At 39.2% G+C, this 27,635-nt stretch overlaps 1 protein-coding gene across 10 annotated transcripts in view; it reads right to left on the bottom strand.

Moving 5' to 3' along the window:
• Tanc2 (tetratricopeptide repeat, ankyrin repeat and coiled-coil containing 2) overlaps nt 1-24,371 on the bottom strand; it is a 332,046-nt gene extending 307,675 nt beyond the window's left edge. For 9 of the 10 annotated variants that reach the window (XM_036197446.1, XM_036197448.1, XM_036197449.1 and 6 more), the window contains exon 1: nt 24,327-24,371. The gene's annotated coding sequence lies outside the window, so the exon portion shown is untranslated. Of the gene's footprint in view, nt 1-899; nt 924-24,326 lie in introns of those variants that run through there. The other variant, XM_036197447.1, reaches the window with a different exon arrangement.
• Between the last annotated feature and the right edge of the window lie 3,264 nt (nt 24,372-27,635).

Genomic DNA, 27,635 nt, shown 5'->3' with positions numbered 1-27,635 from the left:
TTTAAGAGCAGAATTTTAAATTAATCTGCATACCGGGGTGGTGGTGGCACACGCCTAAATTAATCCACTTACACTTTAAACTCCATGTGCACACCTTTAATCCCAGCACTCCAGAGGCACAGGCAGGTGGATCCTCGAGGCCAGCCTGGTCTACAGAATGAGTTCCATGACAGCCAGGGTTACACAGAGAAACCTCTACCTCAAAAAACCAAATAAATAAACAAAATAAAGTAAACCCTGTGTCCCCACTTTACAGCTCCTTTCCTATCACCTAAGAACTAGTACCACCTTTCAATCTTGTCTTCTACAACAGTGGTTCTCAATCTGTGGGTCACGATACCTTGGGGTCATATATCAGATGTCCTATTATATTACGATTCATAATAGTTGCAAAATTACAGTTATGAAGTAACAACAAAGTGATTTTGTGGTTGGGGTCCCCACAATCTAAGGAACTGGATTGAAGGGTTGCAGCATTAGGAAGGCTGAGAACAACTGCTCTAAAATCATCCTAGTCTTCCTCTTTAGTATGCCCCTTCCAAGAGCTATTAAAATCCTATTTTCTCTATTAATTTTCTGATAATCTTCCTAGGAGTTCACAACATTAAAATGATTCTTCTAGATATACTTCTGGTAAAACATTCAATTTGTAGAAAATTATCAAGAGAAATAAAATGAAGTTCACTAAAAACTACTTTGATTGACATTTCATGAAATTTGCTTTAAAATTATAGAATATTATTAGGTAGGCATTTGGAGGAGTGGAGGAGGTAGAGTATTTTAAAATCTGGAATTGAAGGGCTTCCTAAAGTCAAGATTTAAATTCCAGAATCCTTGAAGGAAAAAAATATTTATGCATAAAAATTGCAAAACACATAAAACAAAAAAAAATGCCATACCCAACTGTTGAGGTGAGGTAGCTGTGGCTTGTTCTGATTCTCTGATCTTCCAGCATTCACCCCAATAACTGGCCTCGTGTTTGATTTTATTAATAAGACTATTTAAGATTCCTGCTACACTGCAACATGTTGGACACTGAATTGACCAAGACAAATCATATAGCTGCAAAAAAAGAGAAAAAAAAAGATCCTTACAAAGTAGTATTAATTCCCACAACACAATGCTAAGAATGTCAAAATGCAAAACGTATTATGTACTGCCTTTTCAGGATAAGGAAATAACAAAATATAAATGTATATGCTAATTTTTAAGAAATAATACAAGACGCATAAAGCAAAGACATTTGTCATCCAGCCTGTAAAGTGGCTCAACTCTAACACTGAAAGAGAGCTCTGAAAATTTGCCAGAGCAGATACCAAGTCCTTCTGATGAAAAGGTCCAAGTCACCTCAAAACTTTTGAAGCTGATGGTAGGCTAAAATAAACTACAGCTAGGATAAAGTCCCAAGATAAAACAAGCTGACACAACCTCATATCCAGTCACAACACAGATGGGTTTGCCTTCACTTTTACCATTCTTTTATATAAACTGCTACCATACAACTGAAACTTAAAGAGGCTGAAGAGAAGAAAATGTGACTTAAAGCCTTCCAGCTCTAAATTCATTCTTCATTTGTTCTGCAAACAGACCTGAGCCCTTTGTATATATTTTCTTTGCCAATTGGGGCAGTGGTAAACTTCATGAGTAAAGAGGGCACTGGCAAGAACTTGTGGGAAGAAATGGTTTTGCTTCTAGGTCCCAGAGCACGTGGCTTCTCCAGTATTTGGTTCCTATAGCACAGACAGCTGCTCTAGCATCCAACTACTCACGGCAGTTCGTGCAACTTCTCCAGTCCCCCACTTCAGTGTTGCATAGCAGCAAGAGTATCTGACAGTCAGCACTTTCCCTCTGGTGGTTTTATATTGGAATACTTTTGGTAACCACCAGTACATTTTACCATGGAAAGAGAGAAGTTCTAGAGGCCAAATTTCAAGAAAGTTCCACCTGTGTGATACACCATACAATTTCTCTGCCATTCAGAGAGCCATGGTCATGACCTTTCCAGCAGAATCTGGATGTCAACCAAGGGTTGGGGGAGCACTCTTCCTTGAACTTTCTAAGTATAGAAGTAACAATCTCTCCTTTTATTTGTTATATTCCATATTGGGTCTTCCTAATCAAGCTCTCATTACTCCAATTTCTTTTTATAATTATTAATTCATTATACTAAATTTCCCTGTCCAAAATACTATATAGTACTCTTTCATAACTGGACTCAAAACTGATATTAAATAATTATAATAGAATAAAAAGTGAAGTTGGGTGTGGTGGCGCACGCCTTTAATCCCAGCACTCAGAAGGCAGAGGCAGGCGGATCTCTGTGCGTTTGAGGACAACCTGGTCTACAGAGGGAGTTCCAGGACAGCTAGGGCTATATTCATTATAATTCATGCACATAAAGTAGAACACTAGGCAAAGTTAAAAAGAAGTTAAAAGAAGGGGGGGGCTATTGGTTGGAAGAGTTAACTGCATAAAATAACTTTCTTAAAAGATAAATATGTTCTTTATCTTGTTTGAAGTAACAGCCATACAGATTGTGTGGCAGCTAGTCTTATGTCAATGTGACACAAGTCAGAGTCATCTGAAAGGAGGGAACCTCACTGAGAAAATGCCTCCATAAGACCAAGCTGTGGGCATTTTCTCAATTAGTGATTGATGGAGAGGGCCCAGCCTATGGTGGGTGGGGACTACCCTGGGCTGGTCATCCTGGTTTGTATAAGAAAGCAGACGGAGGGTTGGGGATTTAGTTCAGTGGTAGAGCACTTGCCTAGCAAGTGCAAGGCCCCTGGATTCGATCCTCAGCTCCACAAAAAAAAAAAAAAAAAAAAAAAAAAGAAAGAAAGAAAGAAAGAAAAAAAAAAAAAAAGAAAGCAGCGGAGCAAGCCAGTAAACCCCTCCATGGCCTCTACATCAGCTCCTGCCTCCAGGTTCCTGCCCTGTGTGAGTTCCTGTGCTGACTTCCTCCAAAGATAAACAGTAAAATGGAAGTGTAAGCCAAATTATCCCTTCCTCCCTAACTTACTTTTTGGTTATGGTGTTTCATCACAACAACAGAAGCTCTAAGACAGTGTATACAATTGTTAAAACTCATTAAACTGAACCTTACTTTATTTACATTTTATTCCTTATAAGTCATACCTTAATTAAAATAGAAAAGAAATCTATGGCTCCATGGAGAAATATAAGATTATAAAACAGGACAGGAATGTAGCTGAGCCTGGAGCATCGTGTTCTAGAAAGCAAGAAAGTGCTGGAAATAATAGGGTACATATAATAGAAAATCAAATTGAGCTATCCCACTGATCCAATAGGAAACAACTAGAGCACTGGAAAGTCACAGAAAAGATTATAACACACTGAATAAAATTAACTCAAGCTCTGGCCTCCACAAACATGCACATGTGCACTTATACTCATGTATACATATATAACTACACATACACAGAAAATAAGAAATTTTTTAAACATCAAAATTAGTTGTAGAGGTGCAAAGGAAAAAAAGAATTGCTGAAATAGCATTCTTTTTTATTATATTTATTCAGTTATTATTTTATTGAGACAGAGTCTCTCTCTACAGAGACCTGGTTATCTTAAAACACACTCTGTAAACCAAGCTGGCCTTGAACTCAGAGATCTGCCTTATCTTACCTCCTGAGGGCCAGGATCAAAGGCATGTGCCTAGCTTAAGTAGCGTCCTTAAATAGCATCAGGAGATAGAATCTACTGCACAAATAAAATGGTTGCCAATAGAAGGAAGTATGCATACTTCTTCACAATAGGTAGATGTAAACGTTAGTAGCTGCTTAGAAGTAGCTTCTAGAGGACTGCTCTCAACTTTTTCAGTAAAAAATGAAGAAGAGGCATTAGTTAAGAGAAGGATGGAAAGTGTTAAAAGTATAAGGTGAAAGGAAAAACCATAAAAAAAAAAAAAAGGTCCACCCTACTCCTGCACTATATAACATGATTACCTGGAAGGATTAAGGTCCCACTTGAGGTTTGTGGTCATGAATTTAAAATAAAACCAATCAGTAATGTTGTATGCTTTTCACTAACCACATTCAGCTACATGGGTGCTGGCATGGAAAAAGTGGAAAGCTGGATTTAACAGGAATGCAATTTTGGCTCTGTAAGGACAATGAATCAAGAAAAGAAATTTGAGAGCCTAGTGTTTAACTCAATAGTAGTACAGAACTTGCCTCATATTGCAAGGCCCTGAGTTAAGCCCAACACTACTAAGAAACAACAACAACAAAGTTTCTCTAACGGAAATATCAAGGGTTGTATGCTGGGATAATCAGAATTGGTTTACAAGGTTTACAAATCTTACAAGAAAGAAAGGGAGTAAGGCTACTGAGAGACAGCATGAACAACAGTAGAATCAACAGATTAGAAAACCACGTAGGGTTAAAAGATTGTAAATCGGGGTTAGAAGGAGAAAGATGTAAAGAAACAATAGAGAATAAGATGCATAAAACTGAAATTATGGGGATTCTTTGGTTGTTAATAAAGAATGACTAAGTTGGAAAATTACACCATTTTTATAAGTTAAATTCAAAATACTGAAAAATCTAAATGCTGAAAAAATATCTCATGATCAAAATTACCAAGGATTAATATAAGAAATAGTATTGCTAAGAAAAAGAGAGCAACAAATAAAAGAGACGGTGACTCTGGGTAATAATTTGTCTGACATGTGTCTGCCAGTTCCTGAGAGGTAGTCTTTAAATCCTGGTAATTTCCTAAGTGATTCAAATATCTTTTTCATTCATGGTAGGATTAACAGTAGCTCCTAGACGGTTTATGCTAACAATATAACTCAAAAGAGTTCTGGCCACACAAGAAAGACCAACCATGTGACTGGTGAGCTGTAGCTTTGAGCCATGGGATATCAACCTGACCAGAATAAAGAGAAAAGCTACAGATTGAGTTCAATCCATGACCAATAATTCAATTATGCCTACATAATGAAATCTCCTTAAACACTAGATACTAAGGCTTGTGGGAGCTTCTCAAGTTGGCAATACTGTGTGTGTGTATTGTCAAACATCCATGTGACAGGAAGATTTGCCCTGACTCCCCAGGGGAAAGATACCAGCCCCATATGGAAATCTCTCCCACCCTCTATACCTTTTCTTTCAGCACATTGTGACTTAAATCTGTGATGCTATACCATAAAACTATTGCTGTAAGCACACTGCTTTCCTGACTCCTCTGAACTGTTCTCATGAATTGTCAAACCCAAGAAGATGGTAAGAACCCTCAAATTTGTAGTCCACTGACCAAAAATTAAGAGTGGTCAGTTTCTAGACTTTTGGCTGGTATCTGCATAAAGATCAATCTTGTGGAGAGCTGAGCCTTTTACTTGCAAAGTTTTTTCTAACTCTAAATAACCAAAATCAAACTCATTATAGGGAATGAACCAGGAGTTACGATCAACTGAGGTTGTAAATAATATAATCTGATGACATGTAGTTCAAAGCCAGAGAATTTTAGAAAAAGAAGAGAATGACCTCAACGCCACATGCGAGGAGTAAAAAGGACATCTTTCTCTAACTCCAGCTCCAGTGCTTTGAGACCTACAAGAAAGTCTTATAGCACCTGCTGTGGGATGTTCTGTATGTGTTGCTCTGATTGGTTAATAAATAAAATGCTGATTGGCCAGTAGCCAGGCAGGAAGTATAGGCGGGACAAGCAGAGAAGAGAATGCCGGGAAGTGGAAGGCTGAGTCAGAGAGACACTGCCAGCCGCCACCATGACAACTGAGATGAAAGGTACCGGTAAGCCACAAGTCACGTCGCAAAGTATAGATTAATAGAAATGGGTTAGTTTAAGATAGAAGAAGTAGATAACAAGAAGCCAAGACTCGCCAATCAGTAGCAGTGTTGCATGCTGATTTGTGCAACCAGGCTAATGGAGAGTGATCTGTCGCGAACGGAGCAGAGTTCCCGGATAGTGTAGCGCAGAGTTTCCGTCCCTCGTTCCCGGGTTTCCAGGCGCAAAGTGCCCAGAAGCACCCGTTCCCTCACAGCACTAATGTTAGTTATTTAGTTGGCGCTCTTACCCCGCGAGTAACACGTCCCGAACACGACAAATCCACAGAAGAGCTGTTTATTAATATAGGATAGGAAGAGACGTGAGTGACAGGCCTGTGTGAAGCACACACGTGAGTGAGGAGACAAGAGAGAGAGGAGAGAGAGAAGAGAAGAGAGGAGAGAGAGGGGAAGAGGAGAGAGACCCCTGTGCAAAGCTGGCTTCTTAAAGAGTGAGCCCCGCATGCGTACAGGACCGCATGTGGCTTCTCCACGCATGCGCGTAGATTACATGGCCGCGCGCTTTACGCAACCATGTAAAGCCACGGAGTCCTAGTCACGCCAGATATTCTGACCTGGAAATGGCAATTTTGAACCGGAAATAACTAGGCGGTCAGCCGGGAAAGCCCAACCATGTGGACATGTTGTGATTTCCTATCATTTGGTTGGGTCTGAGCAGCTGTGGGACTGGAGGGTGAGAGAGATTTGTCCAGACCATGGGCCAGGCAGGAAAACTCCAGCTACATGCACCAATTAAGGCTTCAGAGGAAGCAATGTCTTAAGAAAAAGAAGATAAAAAAATTTCTATAGAGCATTCCAAAAGCTCAATAGGTTGTAAAGATGAAAACAAATAAACGGAAGATGCCCACTAACATGGAACATACAACATATGAAATAGTGGAAATCCTAGAAGTTAGGATTTCAAGGAAAAGATAATAACTGTCTTAGTTAGGCTTACTATTGCTGTGATGAACACCATAACCAAAAAACAAGTTGGGGAGGAAAGGGTTTATTTCCAAATAAGGAAAGCCTTATACTTCCACATCACTGCTCAGCACTAAAGGAAGTCAGGACAGGAACTCAAACAGGGCAGGAAGCTGGAGGCAGGAGCTGATGCAGAGGTCATGGAGAAGTGTTGCTTACTAACTTGCTCCTCATGGCTTGTTCAGTCTCCTTTCTTACAGAACCCAGGACCAGCAGTGCAGGGATGGCACCACCCTCCCCCATCAATCACTAATTAAGTAAATGCCCTTCAAGCCATATTTTATGGAGACAGTTTCTCAATTGAAGTTCCCTCCTTTCAGATAACTCTAACTTGTATCAAGTAGGCTTAAAGCTAGCCAGCACAGTAAGCAAGTGTACCAAATAGTGCAAATAAGACAAGCAAAATCAAGTCTTAAAAAGGACCACTGACTAAATAATGTGAAAGCCACTGATAACCATGATAAGCAATTTCAGTGAAAAGATGGGGGAGAAAGCCTGACTGGAACAGTTCAAAATAGAGAGAGCTGACTTTTCAATACTCTGGAAGCCATTCAAAAGCAGACAACAAAGAAGTGTTTACTCATCGATACTAGGGATTGTTAACTGGAGAAGAACTACCCATGCTTTTGCTATTTCCTCCTGGAGCTATTCTCTGTCTTCGCATTTGCATCCTCCAAAATGTGGTTCAACCAAGGTAGGGAATGTCTTGAAAACCAGCAACTTCGTTTCCACTAAAATACAAGACTTAACTTGGTTGCAGACCTCAGATAATTTAACCATCCCAGTGGCACCTGCTGGGAGAGAGCAGGGTCTTTATTCTTCTGGAGTTACAGTAGTCCTATCTGGAGAAAGCAATGAACTAATTGATTATCTAAGGATTTAGCAGGAAATTCAAGGCAGTAAAACAGCCAGTGTTAATGATTCCTCCATATTACCCCAGGTACTTGTTTTCAAGAGATACAAAGACAACTTAATGGAAGCAAGGATAATCTTTTCAACAAATTATTCTGAAGCAACTAGCTATGTCAACATACAGAGAATAAACTTAAGATCCTTACCTAACACCAAAAAGTAATTCAAACTAATCACGAAGCCAGCAATTCCAATCCTAGGAATGGGCCCAAATGAAATTAAATCATTTATCCACATTAACATTGTGTATGAATGTTCACAACACCATTATTCATAAAAGCCAAATACTGGAAAGAATTCAAACATCCATTTGGTGAATGGATAAACAAAATGGTACATTACACAATGGAATAATATTCATCAGGAAAATGAAATGAAATATTGATACATGATCAACACAAATTAACCTTAAAAACACGCTAAAGCAAAGAAGCCAGAAGCAAAAGATTAGATTTGTATTTGTAAAACAAAACTGCATATCATGAATTTCCAAATGCCAGTTATAAAAACAAAAAGCAGTGTTTACTCCAGCAGTTTCTTCAACTTTCCATTCATGATCCCTTTTCAACCCAGAAAAATCTTTACACAATCCCAGGTGTTACAGGTAATTAAAGTAGATATACAAATCAAACACTTCATGATAATAAATCATTAAGAAGTTTAAGATAATTCTTTGGCATACATAAAATTTTACCATTTATTAAAGACAAAAGCAAATTTGTAACTAATGAGATGGATGTGCTTATTTATTTTTACAAAAATAATTAAATCTTGGCTGAATAGTTGATACTACATGATATACCATATCTTCAGCATTTTTCTTAGTTGATCAATACTTTTATTTTATAACTGTCAGTGCTGAGAACACCATTTTACATAAATATATAGTATAAAATGGCAAAAGTGTGTTTAGATCCACTTCAGAAATTGTTGGAAATTCTATCTTCCAGACCAAAATATATCAACAACTTTTAAAATCAACATTCTAGCACAATGCAGCCTAAGTTGAAATACAACACTGAGCTGATAATGTCATGAAGAATGACAATAGAAAAACATTAAAAGTCTTTGTTTCCCAAAATTAAATTACTGTTTTCTATGACTGCAGAAAACCATATACGGGGGAGGGGGCCACAAATCATAACATACAACAATATCAACTCTAGCCAAGATGTCAGGCGGTGTTCACTGGAGTTGTATGCCTTGATGCAATGTACACTCCAAAATGCACTAGTTGTATGTTCAAAACCAAGGCTGAAATAAAGTGATACAATGAGCAAGCCCTACCAAAATCATCTTGGATTCATTACACATTGGCTTTAGATTCATTTTTGGTTGTTCCATGTTCAGAACTTTCTTACTGTTGTCAAATGTTTCATGACCCTCACATTCACTGTGTAAGCCCATATGGAATCGTGATCCACAGTTTAACATGGCCTAGAGCTGGAGTTAGGAACAGTAGTTGACTGCAACAAGATAAAGGAAATTTTCTGGGGTGATAGAAACATTCTAAAATTAAATTGTGATGACTGGCCAACTCTATAAATTTACCAATGAATCATTTACCTATACATTTAGCAAAAAGCTGTGAAAAGAGAAATATCAGACAAGTGAGTAAAGATAACTCACTTCTGTGACATCTAGTATAAATGGGAGAAAAGATGGTAGCTAGAAAGAGATGGTCAAGAGAGAGTTTCTTTAAAATTGAAGAAATGGGAATATTTTTTAGTTGTTAGCAGTGGTCTAGAAAAGGAAAAAAGAAAAATACAGAAACAGTGTCCTTGAAAATGTGAGAGGGCAAATGGACTCTAGTGGACAACTGAAAAGAAGAAAGATGGTTGATCTATAGTAACACTGGTAAAGATGCAGGTGACAAGAAGATTATTTCTATTTTCTTAGTGCGAGAAGGAGGATAGAAAGGGAATGCTGGAAATCTGAGTTCAAGGAAAAAATATAATCATTTAAGTGAACAAGAATATAAAAGAACCAGAGAGGGCTGGGGAGATGGCTCAGAGGTTAAGAGCACTGGCTGCTCTTCCAGAGGTCCTGAGTTCAATTCCCAGCACCCACATGGTGGCTCACAGCCATCTGTAATGAGATCTGGTGCCCTCCTCTGGTGTGCAGAGAACACTGTATACATAATAAAGAAATCTTTTAAAAAAAAAACCAAAAAACAGAATACTAAACAATAGTTGTTGGAGACTAAGCAATAATTTAGAGTTAACAAAGTTATTCTACTCCAGCAATAGTTACTTATTAAGTATACAATTATAAAACATAGCACTGATACTAACTGGTATGTATTATGTTTTACCATGTGAGAACAACCAAAGGCAAGGATTCAAATGGGTTGAAAATAGATTCAGGAGAACAACTCTAGTGACAGGCTTGGAATCCAGCTAGCAGAAAAGGAAGTGAAAGATAGTTGAGTGTTATGGAATGGAAAAGATAATAAATGAAAAGGTACTATTAGGAGCTAAGGGTACAGCTAAGTATGAAGGAAGCTTCGGGATAGACGACACCCCACCCCCACCCCCACCCCCCGCCGCCCAGTACCACAACTATGAGTTTGGTGATTTCCACTTGTATTCCAGCAATGGGGATGTATAAAGGTATCAAGAAGGTAAAAGAATTAAGGCTAATGTGTACTGTGCTGGTTAGTTCTTATCATCAATTTGACACAACACAGTCATCTGGGAAGAGGGGACCTCAAGTTAGAAATTGTCCAGATCAGACTAGCCTGTGGTCACTACTATGAGAGATTGTCCTGATTAATGATGATGTGGAAGGACTCATCCCACTATGGGTAGAGCTATCCCTAGAAAATGTGGATCTGGGCTATACAGGAACGCTAACTTACCGTGAAGAAGTGAGCCGGCCAGTAAGCAGCATTCCTCCATGATTCCTGCCTAGAGTTTGTCCTGACTTCTCTGGCTTGAGAAGTCCTCCATAGATTGTGACCTGGTGTTAATCAAATAAACCCTTTTCTTCCTATGTTCCTTTTGGTCAGAATGGCTTATCACAGCAAGAGAAAAGAAGAGCAGGTGCAATTAAGTGAACCAAAAAAAAAAAAAAAAAACCAAAAGGTAGAAATATTATGGAAAGCTGTGATTGATAAGTTCTGAGGCATGGCTCTAAATCCTGGTTGCACATTAAACTCATCCTGAAAATTGTTAACATATTAAGTCACATCTCCCATAAACCAAGTCCGCATAAACAAAAGTGAGTCCTAGACATCTGTGGTTTTTCAAAATTTCTCAGACAATACAGATGCACCCAGGGTTCAAAATTACCTGTATAGCATCCAACACAGAAATGAACGGTTAAAGTAAGGACAAGATCCTGGAAGTGGCAGAGGTGAGAGTATCAGTAGGACCCTCGGCACAGATCCTGAAGTCAACAGTAATTGCAACTGGAGGAGCAGGAAAGTGACAATGAGTCCTGAAGCTGTCCACACACAGGAAGAAGAAACCAAGAGGCCATCTTTGTCTCAGCAGGAGAAGACATGACTAGGAGCTTGCAAAGGGAGAAACAAGCCTTTAGAATGGGAGCTAGGTGTGCAGTTACAGCAAGGAGATGAAGTGGAAAAGAGATTAAGACATAAGGCGTTTACAAATGACTGACAGTTAGCTCAGGAAGGCACAGAGGAAGACTCCTGGTTATGAAGAGGTAAAACTGGGGTTGGACAAGAGTGCAGAACAGAAAGGGTTCAGACTCAACTAGAGAGAACAAGGAAATCCCAAAGTCGCATAGTTAATGCTATAGAAAGACAGAAAAGCTCTGTGAAGTTTGAAAAGGCTTTTCTGGACTGGGCCCAGCTATACTCTAAAAGATTTTAAAAATTAATTTCAAATAAAAATGTCACAGAAAGAAGGAAGGAAAGTATGTGATAGAAAAGAATAAAGTCTTAAAACTCAAAAAGATTTGCAAGAAATACTAAAAAGGAAAAGCTCTAAGTGGGTAAATGAAAACTAGGTATATATTGATGACAGGAGCCCCCAAAGAAAATGAAAGGAACGGAGTAAAAATAGAAAGAAAAAAAAAAACAATAATTCAGAGACTATTTTCTAAAATTAAAAAATACATCTTTGAAAAGGACAATTATTTCTGACAATATTAACTCATAATGACCAAAAGAATGTATTTCAGGAAAATTGTTGAACTTTACAAAATTAAGGAAAAGAAAGGGATTTGGGGGATCCCAAAGGAGATTTACAGAGTTCTTTAGAGTCAAGAATAAGAGTCTAAGACATAAAAGATGAACTGGCAACACCGGCTTCTCACAATATAAATCAGATAAAGTTCTTAGGATTAGACTTAATAACCTCAGGGTGTGTAAGCATGTTAACAGTACATGTGTAGAAAACAGTCCAGAACCCACCACTCCTAGAGCTGCAAATGGCAGAATGGATGGTAAATACAAGAACAGTCCTGAATAATGGCCTCAAAATACTCATTCTACAGAACACAATTTTGCTAATAAGCACAAGAAAAAAAATCTTTAAAAGGGGGATTTAGGCCAGTATTTCCAATCTGTACCGAAAACAAAAGAGTGCTTGCTAAACCTAATGCAATCATATATGGTATCTTAAAGGTACCAGTCCTAGGATTATCATCCACATCATCCACCCCAGTTTCTGAAATGCTAATGTGTCTGTACTGCCAATGCTATCAGGCTTTAACAACCAAAGGTCAGTAATAAGAGCAAGGCCAGGGAAAAGAAAAACAAAATGTCCCCGAAGATTCCAAAATAAATACTGGTCTATCATCTTTCAAGACCAAAGAACTGTATAAAACTACAGTCATTCTCATGGGCAGGCATGCTCATTGCACTGTCTACAAATACAAAACCTACCAACTCTCCCTAAGATAGTAATGTAATTTTTAATTTCACAACTTTGGTCATTTAATAAGATGTTAATATTTTAATGTCCTTGCCTCCCTAGAATAAACCTACTTGATCATGATATACTGTCTTTTAAATGCACTTCTGGATTTATTTTGCTAGTATTTTATTCAGAATGCTTGCTTCTCCAGTCAAAATAGTGGACTAGTAGCCCTAATAGTTAGTGATAGCAGATTTAAAAAAAGAAAAGAAAAGAAAAATCTTACCATCCATCAGTTGGATAGTAACAATAAATGATGGTGCTATGAACACTAAGTATTCAGCTTTTTAAAATTAGAATTCTATTTCCTGAATAGAGAACTGTGATAGATGGTTAAATAAAGAAGGCAAGTCATTGAGCAAGTAAATAATATCCTTTATTTTTAAAAAGCTTATGAATGTATGTATATTTGCTTATATATTTTTGAACAAAGAGAAAGACACTGAAAAATATCCAAATATCAGCTAATGTTTGTTGACAAAAGGAGTGTAAATAGAAAAGAGAAGGCGCTAAGAAATGAAAATACTGTCATTTTATTTACCCTTTTTATTTATTTTATTTATCTTAATGGTTACAATCAGATATATTACTCTGTAATTTAAAAAAGAAAAGCAGAATAGTGGGGGAAATACCCATTCCTCATTAAAGATAGTAACAATTAACATTGTTAACAGCTAAGCAATTCTTCTTTGACACATTCAGAGATAAATTATCTTTTAAAAAAGATGAAGAGTCCTTACAAAGTTTATTATTTTAAAAATGTGCAACAATAGGTACTGGAAAGATGGTTAAGAGCACTGGCTATTCTTCCAGAGGACCTGGGTTCAATTCCCAGCACCCACGTGGCAGCCTACAACTGCCTGTAACTCTACTTCCAAGGGACCTGACCCCCTTACACAGACATTAATTCAGGCAAAACACCAATGCAAATAAAAGTAAATAAATTATTTAAGATGCACAACAATAAATGGGAACCAAACTTGCATAAAAGTGGTCTTTCCCAGTGGGCTTTAAATGAGATACTTTCAAGACAAACTTTACTGGAACTTCTTAAGGATGACCTCAAACTCTGAAGTTCTTAACCTCCAGCCTCTGTCTCCCAAGTACCAGGATTATAGGTCTGTACCAGCAAATTTGGTTAAGTGGTACTGGAGCTCAAAGCTAGTACTTCATGCACACTAGGCAAGCACTAAAAACTGAGAAACACTGCCAGCCCAAGACAAACTATTTTTTATTTTATGATTAGCACAAGGACATTGATTTGTGCAGACTCATTCTCCCTCTCTGCTCTCTGTTGTAGGATATTTTGACTGCACTCTGACACTCCCAAGACTGCCAATAAAGTTTACCTTGAATCAGAGGGCAGAGCTAGCTACTAGCTGACCAAAATTAGCCACAGAGCTTTTGGAGGACCCAAGACATATAGAAAGACATGGGAAGTAGTCGGGAGGGGGTTAGAAAGAGTCATGGCCCTTTGGATCAAGGAAGGAGAGAGAAGGGAGGTCACTGGTGGCTTCTCTGCCACTTCTCTGATCAATCAGGTTTATACCCCACATCTGACAACTGAGTTTTATTACTAACAGACTAATTTAGATCATCATTACACCTCTCCTCTCCCTCCCTCTTTCCATCTTCCTCTCCCAAAACCTCCCTCTCTAGGGTTGGGGATTTAGCGCAGTGGTAGAACGCTTGCCTAGCAAGCACAAGGCCCTGGGTTCAGTCCTCAGCTCTCCTACTGTAAATCGAACCTAGGGCCTTGGCCCTACTAGTGTTCAACTACTGAGCTATATCCCCAAACTAAAATTGAGATTCTGAACAACTGTCCATACTATAGAAAGAACAAAACTTTTTCAGAATATTTTTATATAGCAGATAGACAAGTCCTTTGTTTTATTATTGTTGTCACTGTTAAGTAAAGACTGCAGAAATAAATCCTCTAAACAGTTCACCTTGTCTAATCCTATATTGTTTAGAAAAAAGAACTACAAAATCTATCAACCTGGAGCACTGGTGAGTAGTGGGAGAAGCAAAATTCACATTATTCAAAAAATAAGGAAAGATGTTTCTAAAAGTTGAAAACATTTACATGACCAAACTGAGGGAAAATATCTGTCAGTTTCACTGTTTCAAGAAACAGCTTTTCTCACTTAGATCATTTAATTCTATCACCATAAAACCTTCTCAAGGTACGTTTTTAAAAAGACCTTCACAGCTTGTGAGTGACAGAGCAATAATTCACACCTGTTTTACTGATTTAAAACTCGTAACGCTGTTCTTTCTACTACACAATTGGTTTCTCTTTGCAGAAAGTCAAAGCTGCTTTTTTGTTTTGTTGTGTTTATTTTAGACAGGCCCTTATGTAGTGTAGGCTAGCCTCAAACTCTTGCCTCAAGTTCCTGAGTACTGGGAATACAGGCTTATACCACCATATTCCACTTAAGGCTTTTTAAACTGAATAGTGCTTCTTAAATAGTATTGTCACTTTCTAATATTAGAAATATCTAACAGCTTTCAAAGGAAGTCTCTCCTCTTCTTTCAAACTCTAGAAAAGGAAGAAAGAAGATCAATGATGAAGCAGGATTTTAGTGTAGGCGGTTGGCAATGGTTATTTGTTTATGTGCTTTCATAAGTCTTCATTCCACTGGTCTACAAACCTAAATACCTGCACCACCACCCAGCTGACAAGCCTAGAGAACTCTGCAGTTTCATGGAACTGGAACAGAAACAGATTTCTAGAACATAGCAAATCATCTATTAAGCTTTCATAAACCAGCAACTAGAAATTTCTAGGACACTCTCCCTCTCACATGCAAGATTAGGAACAAAGGGTTAAAAAGACACCACCTTCATTTAAGCAGAAAAACTAAGATCTGAAGCACATTCTCCAAGTCTAAAATGACTAAATCATATATTATCTACATATTCGATCCCATTTCCAAGTTCAATAAATATAATCTATTATTTTAAAAAAAAGATCCACAATGAAAGGGGGGCTTCCATGACAACAAGAAAACGAGAGCTAAAAAGAAAACTAGAGCCATGTTTCTTCCTGTCTATTTTTAAGACCAGATATGCTGATATGATATTTAAGAAGAAATGTGTGTCTACTGCTCTAAAAATCCATTTGGAACAAATAAGAGTTTTCCATCATTCTTATTTATATGTACTTTTCCTTGTAAACTTTATGTCTGATATACTTGCTAATATTTATAAAAATGAACTTCTTAGCAGGTAAAGTGTCTGCTATGCTAGCATGAAGGGTGTTCAGACCTCCAACACCCAGAGAAATTCCAGGCAGGCAATAGTGGCCTATTTGTAATTCCTAGCTTTGGGAAGGCAAAAAAATTCTTGGAGCAAGCTGGTTAGCTAAACTAGCCAAATCAGCAAGATCCAGGTGCAAATGAAAGATTGCCTCAATATATAACAAAGTAGGAAACAATCAAAAAACATCAACCTATGCACTCCACACACACTCACACACACCTGTCCACACATATATAAATACACAAATGCACATTACCACACACACATGCAAAAAATGTTTTGAATAAAAAATTTAAATGAACATATAAATCATATAAAATCTTTTTCACAGTGCTTTGCCACAAAAGGAAAACAGTAAAATATCAAAGTAAACTTCAGAAAAATGAAAATACTAATTAATATGCTACTTGTTTTTAAGTATATTTTTCAGAGATGGAAGAAATATCTAGGACACAGAAATCTGAGTTATAATTTTAGCTTTTGAAACACAATATGAAACTTCTAAGCACATGCCATTAATCCCAGCACTCGATCTCTTTGTGTTCAAGGCCAGCCTGGTCTACATAATGAGTTCCAGGACAGCCACAGCTACACAGTGAGACCCGGTCTCAAAAAATACCAAAAAGAAAGAAAATTTCTACCCTTAATTGAAAGAAAGAGAATAGTAGTAAAAATCAGGAAATGACATCAGGAGTCAACAAACATCTAAGAAAACGACACACCCTAGAAGTGCTCCAATTTTCCAAAATAACTAATGCACACTCAAACCTTACACACAGGGTATCTGTATGACAAAGACAAATACATAGACACATAACGTTTTTTTTTTTTTAATGGCAAATACACAAGAAACAGAAATCTAAGCAGAGAAAACTATTCTATATTCCAAATTCCTCTCTACTTGGGATACTTATTTTTTTCTTCTTAATCTCTTTCCTTTTTTAATTAGACAACTCTCACTATGTAGACTAAGCTGGCTTGGAACTCAGAGATCTGCCTGCCTCTGCATCTTGAGTATTGGGATTAACGGTGTGGCCACTGCACATGGCTCTGCTTGGGACAGAATCCAACTATAGAGTTAGATGTAAGAATGTTACCAAGGAAGTACAACAGGGGTTTTTTAAGCAGTAATAAGGCAAGGTAGTGACTTTCCCTCAATAAATAGGTATTTTCTATAAAATACCTTCAATAGACATATATAACCCCTAACATTAAAGTAACATTAAGGGCACAGACTATGGAATAGAATAAGGAATGGCAAACTTTTTTTTTTTTTTTTTTTTTTTTACAAAGTAAATATTTAGGCTTTGTAGGCCATACAGTCTCTATGGAAACTACTCAATTCTGCTGTTGACCTGAAAACAGCCACAGCCAATATGTAAGCAAATGAGCATGTTCCAATAAATTTGTCTTTATGGACACAGATATTTTAATTCTTATAATTTTCACATCATGAAGTACTACGCTTTTAATATTTTTTCAACCACTTAAAAAATTCTAAAAACTATTCTTAGCTTGCGGGACACATAAAAATAGGTGATAGGCTGGATTTAGCCCACGGGTTATAATTGGTTAATTTCTATAATACATAAAGAAAGTAATTTGGCTCTTCTAATCTTCCTCTGCCCCCACCCCAGGAAACATAAAAAAAAGTACAAATTCTAGTTATCTTTAGGGACAGTTTTAATTACAGTCTAAGTATTAGTCTTAATAGTTAGATTTAGGTATATGCATGTGGATACTTTTTATACTTTCCTGAGACTGGGTCTCACTATGTATCCCTGGCAGGTCTGGAAATCACTATGCACACCAGGCTGACCTGGAACTAACATAGCTTCCCTGCCTCTGCCTCCCAAATGCTGGGATTAAAAGCGTATGCCTCCACATCTGGCAAAGGATGAAGTTTCTTTCTTTCTTTCTTTTTTTTTTTTTTTTTGAGACAGAGTTTTTCTTTGTAGCTTTGTGCCTTTCTTGGATCTTGCTCTGTAGACCAGGCTGGCCTCGAACTCACAAAGATCTACCTGCCTCTGCCTCCTGAGTGCTGGGGTTAAAGGTGTGCACCACCACTGCCCAGCTGGATGAAGTTTCAAAGGCATAACTAAAACAATCTTTACTCAGTAAGTGGTCAGTGAGTACCCACTATGTACTGACTATACTGATGCAAAATAAAAGATGAAAAGTGGGTCCTGCCAGGTGGTGGTAGCGCACGTCTTTAATCTCAGCACTCGGGAGACAGAGGCAGGTGGATCTCTGTGAGTTCGAGGCCATCTTGGGCTACCAAGTGAGTTCCAGGAAAGGTGCAAAGCTACACAGAGAAACCCTGTCTCGAAAAAAAAAAAAAAAAAAAGAAAGAAAGAAAGAAAAGTGGGTCCTGCTTCAAGGAATCTAACAGGCTAGCAATGAGACAGTCACATAAATAATTAAATATGTTTACCTATACAAAGGGAGAAGATAGAACAATACACTCAAACCCAATTAGGTGAGTAAGAATAACCTTCTTCACTCAAAAGATACTGTTTAGACCAAGACATTAAGAATAATTTGCCTACAGAACAATATAAAGGGAATAGGTAGTCCAATGCAAAGAGAGCTTTATATAGAAAGGTATGGAAATGTAAGAGATTATTATGTATTAAAGGAATTCAGAATTATTGAATACCTTCAAAACGAATATGGCAAGTAATGAGTCAAAAGAGGATGCAGGAAAAAGACCATGAATTACCTCATATGTTTGCTAAAGAGTTCTCATTTGATCTTTTCTATGATAAGAAGCACAGAAAGCTTCTAAATATAGTAAAATGATCAACTAAACATTTAAAACTATCACTCTGGGGCTGGGAATACAGTTCGTGGGTTAAAAAGCTGTGCAAGCATGAGGACCTAAGTCTGAATCTCCAGCACCCTTCGAAAATAGGAGGTATGCACCTCGGCACTGGGAGACAGAGGCAAACTTCCAGTTCAATGAAATCCTATGTCTCAAAAGAATGAAGAGAGCAATAGAGGAAAGCATCCACTGTCCTCCTCTGGCCTCTACATGCACAGGTGTATACCTCACATTCATGTGCATGAAATCACACACCACCACCACCACCACCACCACCACCACGATTCTAGGCAATCTAAATTTTTTTTTTAACACACCAAGATCATTGACTAAAATGCAATAGCTTGGTTAAGGTGACTTACATCACATTAACTTGAGTTCTAAATAAAAAGACACTTCAAAGGCTGTGTCTATCATAACTGAAAAAAAAGACAGAAACTGGGAGCTGGAGGGATAGCTCAGAGGTTAACAGCACTGGCTATTCTTCCAGAGGTTCTGAGTTCAATTCCCAGCAACCACATGATGGCTCACAACCATCTGTAATGAGATCTTATGCCCTCTTTTGTCTCTTAAGCTTGGTCATGATTATCATCAACTAAAGAAAGGCAAACAGAAGCTGAACATAGCAAGACACTTTGGTGTGGCCCATACAACAATCAACTCATTTGATACTTTCAACATCCACATAGTTTTCAAATGATTTTTTAATAAAATGATTTGTGTTAGAAATATAGTTCAATGTAAAAACACCTGCCTAATACACACAAGGCCCCATGTTCAATGCCTAGCACTACAAAACAAAAGTAAATTGGTCTAACAAAGTGTGTTTCCAGAAATAATTATGGTACTACAATTATTTAGAACTTTTTAGAGTAATAATAAGTCCATACTTTTTCCACATCTATAACCTGCTTAAGCTTTCTGAAACTCAGACACCGAGTTCTTGGTTCTCCATCTACAATAATCTTGATCTTTTTTTTTAAATGATTTATTTATTACATATACAGTGTTCTGTCTGCATGTCTGCCTTTATGCCAATACAGGGCGCCAGATCTCATTATAGATGGTTGTGAACCACCATGTGGGTGCTGGGAATTGAACTCAGGACCTCAGGAAGAACAGCCAGTGTTCTTAACCCCTGAGCCACCTCTCCAGACCCAATAACCTTGATCTTAAAGACTAACGGTAAGTTGTCCTCTAAGAGGAAAATGACTTCACAATAGAAAATATCTCCCTTAAGCCTTAAGCTTTTAACACTTCTATCCAGAGACTCACCAGGGACACATACTCTTCATTATCACCTTATCTCCTTGTTCTGTTTATTTTTTTTAATCTTAAGTAAATTTCAACTAGTATGTTACTAGAAAACATGCAATTCAAATAAACTGAGATAGTCTTCACAATATAATAAAGCACAAACAATGTATCATTACAGTATGATCTATCTTTCCACCAAATAACAGTATTTGGTGACTGCAGGCATATTAAGCAAATATGATCATGTTACTGGTTAATAATAATGGTAACCAATAATAATTCACAGAGAAAAGAGAAATGTCTAATAATTAAGCTAGCTTCCAGTATTTGTTACCTTGCTCAGACTAGTACTAGAATAATAAACCACCATGTGTAGCAGCTTGCTCTAAGTCCTTGAAAGAAAATCTGGATGCCATCAGCGAAAATATTCTCCTTAACTTTGGGTGACTCTGGATTCAATCCAGTATAATTCAACTCGTATGCCCAACTATTCTGTCTCAGATTTTAACTGTACTTCAAAAAGAAAAGAAATATGACAAAGAAAGAACTTTATGCATTATTACATATAGTTATTCTACTACACACTCAGTAAGTTATCAACCATCCCAGTATTTCCCTTTTGGAACTTTTGTTATTAGTATATTCCTGTTTAGCGTCTATATCCTTCTTCATTCAAAATAATTCATAATTATTTAGAAAATACCAAAGGAACAAAGTCAACTATAAGAAGGAGAGCTAGCATGGCATAAGTAAGAATCAATGTTGAGGAGCTAGGAGTGTAGCTTAATGGTAGAGCACATGGCCAGCATACACAAAGCCCTGGGCTTACACCCCAGCATCCCCAGGTGAGGAAATATCAGTAACAGCTAGACAAGGTGGCACATGCCTTTAATACCAGCACCAGGAATGCAGAAACAGAAGGACAATTCAGTGTCAATCTGGGCTACATATGGGGACCCTGTCTCAAAAGGAAAAATGTTAATGATGGGAGAAGGAAATAACCAATTAAGGTTTAACAATGTTGGTTGTAAATTTTTACAGTAAAGATGCAAACCAAATTACATTTGCAAGTAGAATATTATCAATACAAATTCAGAGCATTTCTGAGCCTATATTTCAATATGTTGACCTGCCTCCACCTCCCAAGTGCTGGGATTACAGGCATGCGCCACCACCACCCAGCAGTATATAATTTTATATCCTGAAAATTTTGTCCATAATAAATATCCTAAATTCCATAATACCAACAAATGTATATTAAGGTAAAGGAGTATTTGGTTACATGAGATATATGATTCATAATATAATCAGAAGAAATTCTGTGAAAAGAATGACAGAAACAGGTTGGCAAAGAGAAGAAAATCATCATCACAATTGTGAGAGGCAATGGTCACTTCCTAAAACAAGTGAAAGTATATGAGGAACATGGACTACACTGCTATTCTTTGTATTTTATTCATTTTTGTAAATATTTCATATGTAATCAAAATCTACAAAATAATGGTTTAAGTGTTAAGAAAATTCTAAGCAAACATTTGTTTGAAAGAGTTAATTATTCATAAAGATCTAATCCATTTTTGCTAATCATATTTTTAAATAAACAGATCACAAAATGTAAATCTGGAGGGAAAATAATAATTTCTTCTTGATTTTCCAAATAAAATTAGCAATAAAGCTTTACTGATACTTTTAAAGAAACATGGCGCGCGTGCCTGTGCTCATGTGTATGTATGTGTGTATCAAACTACCTGAAAGTAATTTTTTATTTCTAAAGATTCCCCTCAAAGCAACCACTACTATAAATATTTTTTGATCACATGAAAAGTCCTGAGTAATAGTACTTATCGCTTGTAATCACATAAAGCAAATTTAAAAACATTCCTAAGAGAAATGTTCTACTCTAACTACTCTTTGTATATGTGTAGGCAGGTTTATCCACATCTAATAGTATTTGCTCTATGATGGACAATGCCTTGTCAATGCTAATGTACAAAGACAATACAGTATACTGATGAAAAACAGAATCTGGAACCAGAGTTTCTAAACTGAAACAGTGTTTCCACATCTCAGCTACATAATCTTTGGCAAATGGATCTGTTTTCCACTTCTCATGGGTAAAATGGAAATAACTATATCTCATAGGATTTTGAAACAGTATAAACAATGTACAAGATTGGCACAAAGTTTGTGCTACATAAATATATACTATTACTACTAGAAGTAATAGAATACCATTTTCCTGAACATACTGTAAACATTCTTAGCAATCTGAATTGACTAATATCAGATACTGTTGAAAAGGGACATCAAATCTAAGATATGTTTCTAGCTCTGCACTCCAAAGTAAACAAGTGATTAATAAATCTACACAGCCACTCTAATGATTCAGAACAATCTGAAGATTGTTTCCCCAAAGTGCAGCTATCAATTTCTTCCCTTACACAAGGGGGCAGTGATAACAAGAACAGAACAGGGCTCTGCAACACCTCTTCTTACAAACAGTAGGGGGTGGCAGCACATACGGCTTCCAGTCAGAACAAAACAGGAAGACCCAACAGAACAGCTCTTTATTCTCTTCTGACCCTCTTCTCTCTTTAGCTTCAACAGAGCCTCAAGGTAAAGGAAATATCTACAGAAAAGACTAAAGTTCAAATAAATCAAGGAAAATCCAATTTTGTTTTTGAAGGAAATGATAATAATAAATGATCCTGGAACCAGGGCAAAGCCAATCAGTATGAATTTTTGTATTATCTGGCAAAATACTATAATAAGAACAACGGCATTCAACCAGGTAATTCAATTTAAAAGAATTCAAACATAACACACTAAAATCATCAATAATTAAATACAACCTAGGGAACACAGCAGGTATTTCTGCTTTTGTTTTAGTCACATAGACACTCAGTATATATACATGTAATATTACATAGCTCATCTAGCCATCTTTTGTTACTTTTGAAATTCCAGTATGTTCTGACAATTCTCTCTAAATAGGATGTTCTTAAATGGAAGTCACAATGTTTTGCAGCATGCAGATACACACACACACACACACACACACACACACACGCACACATTTAGAGAGAAAGGTGGAGGTGGAGGGATCAGGAAGAGAGAAAAGGAGAAAAGGAATATTTGTTTCATTTGTTTCTGTTTTGTGCTCACATTTCTAAGACAATTTACCTGGCAAATGCTACAAGGAACACTACATCTACAGTATCCATGTTGTTGCTTTTTATGCCAATTTAATGTATTCTGTTTTTATCTTATCTCACCATCCCATCCCAACAGCTAGAACATACCAAAATATTTCACTATTGCCAGTCTCTGCAATTAACCATTGACATAGCTTTTGGCTCCAACCCTTCAAAACGCCTGAAAATGTATCCCTTTTGTTCACCGTATTGTTTTGTTTTCCTTGTTCCACTTATTTTCACCTGTGTAAAAGCCAAGGCAGGGACACAGATGAAAAACAGTTCCCTTTGGCTAATGATCTTGAACACACAATTATGGTCAAGATGGTTGGTTGGTTTGTCTTTATTGTTTGTGGGGTTTTTTGTTTGTTTCCCTGAAGAGGAGCAGAAGAGAGAGTGAAAAATGTCCAATCTTCTTCCTAATGCTAATTATCATTGTTTATGTTTGTGAGAAACATTTTAAACATTCCACACCTGGAACAGAAAGACAGGCTACAATCAGCAAGCTCTACATGCTGATGACAAAACCTGAAATGATTTTAGCTCCTGTATTTTATTTTTTCTTTCCCATCTCACAACCAAACAATCTGCTTTTTTTTTTTTTTGCTTTCACGTGGGTACTTTCCCTATATCAAAAAAATTGCTTATCGCAGCTCCTCTTGATTTCCTATGACAGAATATGTAGCACAGAGCCCTATTAGTCTTTTATTATACTACACCTCCTTCCCCAAAGGAATTACTAATATTCCTAATAACACTTCTACCATGCATTTCGACGCCACGGAGGCCAGCCCATCCTGAGCCTTTACCTGGCACATTTCACAACTACTTCTATGCTGCATTCAGGGACACATTTTGCAACTCGTTCTGCACCGCATTCCCTGCCACGTTTAGCAATCTGCCTCGCATCTCACCCGGGTCCCCGTCATCCAAAGACTCTCCAGGTATCGAATACCAAGACTAACCTCGGTGACAGCCAAGTGGCCGAACCCCGGAGCCCTCCGAAGCCGCCCTGGGTCGCACATTCGGAGGCAGCCTGCCTTCCTCACGTCGTCGACACCGGCGGCACTTGCAGACCGTTTCCCTGTCTCCCGGCTCGCCCCCGCCCCAAGCCCCGCAACTGAGGCGTCGCAAGCGAACGCCCCTGTCACCTCACCCTCACCGACCCTCCTTCCCTGCTCCCCCTGGTCCTTACCTGCCGCTCTGAGGGGCGCGGCGCACCTCGGGGTCAAGCCCGCGTGCCCGCGGTCTCCGCTGAGGACCGCGCCGCCCGCGGACGCGCCACGGAGGATCCGCGCCTCGGTCGGGCTCGGCGGGGCCTCGCGGCCGGCGAGCACTGGCAGCCCGCGGCGGTCCTGCTGTCAGCGGCGGCGCGGGGGGCAGACTCGCCCCTCAGCACCGCGGCGGCGGCGGCGGCGGCGGTGGTGGCGGTGGCGGTGGCGGTGGCGGCGGCGGCGGCAGGCGCCTCGCTCCGCCTCGCGCTCGGCACAGCCCGGAGGTGAGCGCGAGGGGGATGGGAGCGGGGGCGGGGCCGCCCGAGGAGGCGCGCAGGGCGGCGGAGGGAGCGCGACGCCTTTCGCCTGGGGCCCCGCGCTAACGGCGCTCTCGCAGCTGGCCGCGCCTGGGCGGGCGGCTGGCGCGAGGCGGCTGTGGCCACCGGGCCCCGCCGGAGCAGCGCGCGCCCAGCAACCCGCGCCCGGCCGGCCGCTCTCTAGCGCCGCCGCCGCGCCGGGGGCGTCGCACCCTCCGAGGCCGCCCGCAGCCCCGCCCCCTCCGGGCCGAGCTGGGGAGGAGCGCGAGCGCGGAGGGAGAGCGCGTGCGTGGGGGCGCGTGCGTGGTGGGGCGCGCGCGCCCCCGCCCCCTGCCCCTCCACGGCCTGGGGGTGGGGAGCCGTGGCGGGAGCTAGTTGGGGGCGAAACCCCGCGCCGCGCTGACGGGGGTCGGGGGGTGTGTGGCCGGGCGCCGCAGGACGTGTAGGCATTTCGGGTTTCCTCGGGGGGCTTGGGCTGGTGGGGTCGAAGGCATTTGGTGAGGAAGCTCAATCGCTGACAAGGCCCTACAGAGTTTGGCTCCGCCCCCGGGATGATGTCACTCCCGAGGTGGCTGCTGCTGTCACGTGCGCCCACTTCTGGGGGCCTTTCGTCCTGCTTTGGTGGCACGAACGTTCCTCTAGACTGCACCCCCCACCCCCAGTTTGGTCACCACGGGCGAACGTGTCACTCAAAGTCGCCGAAGCCAACAAGCGTCAGTTATCCCCCTCCTGATGCTCGATTGCAGTTTGTAGACTGCTTTCTAGATGCCACAGTTGCCCACGGTGGAGATTAGAATAGGAATGGGAAGAAAAACAATGGCTGGGGGTGGGGGACGTAAGGGATAACGGAGAAAGAAAACTGACATCTAGAACAATCACTGATGATTCGCCAACCTTAGCTTGCTAGACTTAAGTAAAGTTGCAATTCTGCCTCGGTCATTACCAGCTTGAATAAGAGTTAATGTGATTTTTAAGGCAGCAAAGCACGCAAACTCATCACGTTAAGACCCCATTGAAGGATATTAGGTCATACTTCTCCCCAAAACTCTCCACTTAAATTTTTCTTCCCCTTGCTTCCTTTCCCTCAAACCACGAAAGAGCCGTTCAACTTTGCAAGATTCTTGGAGTAAAAATTTTTCCACGTGCTGCAAGATGTTACAAAGCTATCATCGTTGCGTATTTTGCTTGGGTGGACTTCCATTCCATTAACCGAGATGACTTTTTAGTCTGCCTCCTAATGAAATACCATGACTGGAAATAGATTCACAAATTACATCAATCAAAGGTGCTGTGTCTATGCAGTTTGGAAGGGAAAGAGGTTGGCTGATTGATTGGTTGGTTAGTCTGATAACAATCCGTTTGAACCTACCCTATCCCAAAGCACTTTGTTGTGTAATTACTTTGATATTTTTTAAAAATTATTAATTTCAGAGCAACATAAAAAAGCGGATATGAAGTCATGTCCAAAAACCAGCCCTTACAGTGAACACTTGAGAATTCTGAGGTAAGACTGTAGCATTGACTATGGTGAGCATGGCAAGGTGAAAAACTGGCATGTGATGGACTCTTGGTTCTAATTCCAAAAGTGAGTTCAGTCTAACTAAAACCATCTGCCTATTGTGATAGAAGCAGGGTACTGATTACTTACATTGTAGGTGGGTCAGGGGCACAAGATGGGGGAATAGTCTAGATTGCTGGAAATGGTCACGAGGTGCACGCACACTTAACAAGTAACCTGTACCTGTGTTTCAGTTTTCACACACAAAGAAACGTGACATTTCAACACAGTTTTACAGTGAAATGACAGTGTCATTGTCTTTGGGATCAGAAAACAGGTTTGATCAGTGTCACCCACCTCTTACCCCGGTACATGAGCTTAAGCAAGTCTTGAACCTTCTTTTCTCCGTCTGTCTAGTGTGGGTCATGATACCTCACAGAATGGTTATGAAGATAAAATGAAAAGTTGACAAATACTTAGCACAGAACATAGGACACAATACAGTGCTCGTGAAACAATAGCGACTATTATATTGTTCTCACACCTGAATTTACCCTCCTTAATTCTCGTTTAGTCTTTTTATTTATTTTAAAGATTATTTTGTATCTGAGCTTTGCCTTGTGAGTTTTCCCGAAGCTAATAACATTCCTTCCCTTGAGAAATAACAAAAGGCAGTCAGGGGTATAATATGTTGCTTTTCAAACTAGTTCAGGTGGCAGCACCTAGAAATTATGTTCATTGTGAAGCACCATGAAATATTGGTAGATTGAATTCTGCCATATGGACCTGACACAATTTTACCAGCACTAAAGTTGGTTATATTATGCTTATGGAGATATCCACATATTAAAAACATAATGTTATTTTTTAAAAAAATAACATGTCTGTGATATTTTAAAATCTATTTGCTACTTTTTCACAGGGTTTAATAATAATTCACAAAATAAAAACCTTTAAACCCATTTTCCTGGAAATTGGAAAACCACTGTAATCATCCAGTTTTAGCAGCAGATGTCTTTATTGGATTTTTGCACGGTAAGCTTTGATAGCTGGGGCCCACATGGTCTCTTGCTCCAATAAAGCAACTCTGAACCACTGTCCTCATTTCTTTTGAGTGAACTTTTCCGGGTCCTATATTTATATTGGGCAGTGCCTGTGTCCATGGGATGAGCTCAGTTTCTGTTCTGATCGTCCAATATAGTTCCCTTCACCCAGTCCTCTCCCACACAATCCTACCAGCAAGCCTTGGAGTTTGCTGTCACAGTCTGACTTTGTGAAGAAAACAATATGTGATTGCTAAAGGTGAGAATGTGGCCCAGGAGAGACAGAACAAAACTGAAGCCATCTCTTACCTCAACCCCTCTCCCTGATTTCCTTTGCTTCCCTATCATCAATACCCCAAACCCTGAGAATCCTGATATTTTTACTTATTAGAAACCCATTCTCATTAAGATGGTATTTTAATCTCTAACGTA

The sequence above is a fragment of the Onychomys torridus genome, chromosome 8 (genome assembly GCF_903995425.1).
Source record: "Onychomys torridus chromosome 8, mOncTor1.1, whole genome shotgun sequence".
Lineage (NCBI taxonomy): Eukaryota > Metazoa > Chordata > Mammalia > Rodentia > Cricetidae > Onychomys > Onychomys torridus.
The sequence above is the reverse complement of the archived record's forward strand: the minus strand, read 5'-3'. Positions and strand labels throughout refer to the sequence as shown.